Source organism: Mandrillus leucophaeus, unplaced genomic scaffold (genome assembly GCF_000951045.1).
Source record: "Mandrillus leucophaeus isolate KB7577 unplaced genomic scaffold, Mleu.le_1.0 Scaffold923, whole genome shotgun sequence".
Taxonomy (NCBI): domain Eukaryota; kingdom Metazoa; phylum Chordata; class Mammalia; order Primates; family Cercopithecidae; genus Mandrillus; species Mandrillus leucophaeus.
In genome coordinates, this window is record NW_012110064.1 from 600,248 (window position 1) to 604,213 (window position 3,966).

The window sequence follows — 3,966 nt, forward strand, 5'->3', positions numbered from 1 at the left end:
TATTGTCCAAGATTTCTCCACTTGTTTTCCCTTCTGCTGGGGTGTCACTGTATTATAAATTAAATTCAGAGACAATAATCTGGAATATTTTAGAAATATTCAAACACCTGGGCAAGTAGCTTATGATGTTTCTGAAAAATAGCTCTTGGAAAATTTAGTGCTTATTATTACATGTGTCATCAAAAGAAAGCTGCTCTGTCAGCTTCTGCAAATGTTTAGCAGCCTGTAACCCTAATGGAAATCTCATTGAATATATTTTATCAAGTGAAATATCATTTCTGAAGCATTGCGTTTTCAATATTATACTGGCCAACCTTTTAACTCCTAGCAAAGTGTGAAACTTAAAAAAAAAATTTTATAAAACATTTTATTATATGATTGCACTAAATTTGGTTAAGTTGCTGGAAGAAAAGCTGATTCTGTGGCTAGAATAATTTTACAACCCACTTAACTGCTTCGAAGTATAGAAATTGTCTACAGTATATGACCGAATTGAAGTTTCAATTTGCAAACACAGCTGGAACCCTTTGAAAGCAGCTTCCAGATGCCATGACAGAGCCTCTTCCAGATTTTGAACAGCTCCTGTCAAAACTACAAGTAGGAAACAAAAACACTATGCCTGTGGGAAACTGAGTCTGCTTGTCATCCCATAGCTGCCAATTTAACCAAATTACCGCAAAGAGCAGCTGTCAATCATGTGCCTTCTGATAGAATACAGTAAAAGGTGCATATCATTTTTGTGGTAATCCCACCAAACATGCATATGAATCTAATAACAAAGAAATATCAAGCCAGACGCGGTGTCTCACGCCTGTAATCCCAGCACTTTCGGAGGCTGAGGAGGGCAGACCACCTGAGGTCAGGAGTTCAAGATCAGCCTGGCCAGTGTGGCAAAACTCCACCTCTACTAAAAGTATCAAAGAAAGTTAGCCAGGTATGGTGTTGGGTGCCTGTAATCCCAGCTACTCAGGAGGATGAGGTGGGAGAAGCTTGAACCCGGGAGGCAGAGGTTATAGTGAGCTGAGATCGTGCTACTGCACTCCAACCTGGGCAACAAGAGCAAGACTCCATCTCAAAAATAAAATAAATAAAATAAAATAAATAAATAAGAAACATCAGACAAATTAAAATTCAGAAGCATTCCATAATATATCTGGCTTGTATTCTTACAACGTATCAGAAAGAACAAGAAACTCTGAGAAGATTCCAGATTAAAAATATACCTAAAGCTATATAAACAGTGATGTGCTACAAGTGAATTCAGATTGGATTTTTAACTAAGTACATATTTCATAAAAGATATTAGGACAATTCGTAAAATGTAAATATGGAATGGGTTAGCTAGTAGTAGTATCTATTAATATTAACTTTTTTAATTTTGAGAATTTTACCAGGTTGTATAATAGAATATCCCTTTTCTGAAATACCAGTGATACATTCAGGGATAAACAGATAATATGTCTGCAACTTCCTCTCGAATGGGAAAGAGAAAAAGAGAAAGAGAGCACACAAGTGAGGCAAAATAAAAATAAGTGTTGAGTCTTAGAAAAGGACATATTACTTCCATTTATTATGCCTACACAATTTTGTAACCTTGAAATAATATTAAAATTAAATTATTTTAAAAATATTCTGGGAACCCTTCTTCAACAAAGAGAAGTTAACCTAGTTTCCCTCATTTTTTTTTTCCTACTAAGTACAAGAAGCTCTGAGGATTATAAACAAAATCTACATAGAAAGATTCTGAATGGTGGAGAGAACGAAAACCTTCTAGGGACCTTGGGACTCAAAGAATGCTATGGTGATGAATTTCCAGAGTTTTCTTCTTTTCCCTCATATAATCAGGCTGAGACCTGAAGAAGCAGGCAAACTGCAAACGCTAATGAAAAGCAGATGCAAAAAAGCACACACACCGCCCCCCCCAGAACAGAAAAAAGGTGTTTCTCTCTACACAAAAGACTAGGAGAGGGTCAGACTGGAAAAACAGAAAATTTTAGGTAATTTTCTATTCCAAACACCACAGAAACAACTATGGCCCATAACAGAAAAGGCCTGGTTGTGAGCTAGACTTCCATACCCATCAGACTGTGACCAGGCACCCCAAGCATCCTCTAAGGTTGGAGTCAAAAAAGACAAGTATGAATCAGGATTTCTATCCCCACTAAGTGGTAACAAGCTTCCTTCCCCCACAAACATATCAGTGGAGATCACATAGGGAGCCTAGAATTCCACCTTTGCCAGGAGTATCGAGAGCTCTTCCTCCTTTCCCAATAGAGTGTTAACAGAGGATGCCTAGTAGACAGACAAAACTTCCACCACCACCTAGAAATAATGAGGCCTCATTCACCACAGTGATGGCAGGGTCCTAATGGGAAGCTAGAAAAACAATCTCACACAACAATAATTAGAAACCAATTCTTTAAGTGAGGAAGGAGGCGAGGTAGGGAACCTGGAATACTGCACTCTAATGGGAATAATGAAGTGGCAGCCCCTGCTCCTGCTGAAGTAGTGCCAAATAAAGCCATTTAAAACAGAAGGTTTAAATAATATCTACAATCTCATTAACATAATGCACAAAGTATCTAGGTTCCAATAGAAAATTGCTACATATACCAAAAGCCAGAAAGATCACAATCTGAGTGAAAAAAGATAATCAATAGAAGCCAACCCAAATGTTTTATAAGTTTTAAAGATTCTCTGAATGTCAGGACACAAACGTCAGCACATCCATAGATAAAAGGCAAAATTCTCTTACTTACAGCTCCAAACCAGAGAAGCCTGCCATATAGGGCCATACAGAAGGTTACACCTAAGCATAAGGTAACAGCAAGCCAGAGCTACGGAAGGCAGCTTATATATGGCTTAGATATAGTGTGAGGGTTAGCTAGGTTTCCCTGGGCTCCTGGTGGATATTGACTAACTTGCACAATTTAACAGGCCCTAGGGCCTAGGGGCTGTCCCTAGTTGTTTGGTACCTAGCCCTAGAGCGTGAGAACCTGAGAAGCTGAAAGTTGGGAGGCGTGTTTGCGGTGTATGCTCAGTAACCTGTGGAGTTACTAAGGGTACCCGTACCTGTAGTACCCCTATGGCACCGGGTACCCATAGAGTTCTGCATGGGGAACCTATTAAGGGAAATGGCTAGGGTAAGTGGGGTGGGAGTTCAGCTAACTGGGAGCAAAGGAAAGTGAGTTTTTAGTCATGATTTCAACACTGGGACAAGACAGATATAACTTGTGAAATATTATGTTACAACAAGAGTTGGAATAGATACAGAATGCAGTGAAACCCTAACTCTGGCATAGTTTTGCAAGGTGCTGCACACTTAACAGATGATCAATAAATGATAGTGGATTGATGCAGTTATTTAAACTACATATTACATTGAATGAAATCTGCTTTGGATTTGGGTTACAACATCATAGCACTAGCATTGAAGAGGTCACCCCTGTACTCTTCAGTTTATATAGTGCTGCTGTATATATAAGCTTATATACTGTCGATAACTGGGTACATGAATCTGTTGGTCTCAGGCTGCTGTTACTTAGGACTTGCTGCATCTCCAAGGAACCATTCACAGCTGATGAGTGCATTCTTTCATTTGAAAGAGATATGAATTAAACATATTCTTATATTGTAAGGTCTATAATTTTCTTGAAAATAATTTTTAAAATAAGTGTAGGATGCTCATTGGTCTAAAGAAAAGATTCTAAATCTTGCTAGAAAAACTTCCAATAATGATTTCATCTGAATGAAAGGAAGTTTGGAAAAGAAAATGATGGCTAAGTCAGGAAGCCTGTAATTTGGATCTGCCACTGTTAATCACTAGTTGCATAACATCCAACAAGTTCTTACTGTTTCTGGGCTACATTTTTTCATTGGCAAAATAAGAATAGAATACCTACCAGTAATGGTGAGATTGATAGGTATCAGAGACTAAAGTGAAAAATGGGTTTAGACAGTGAAAAA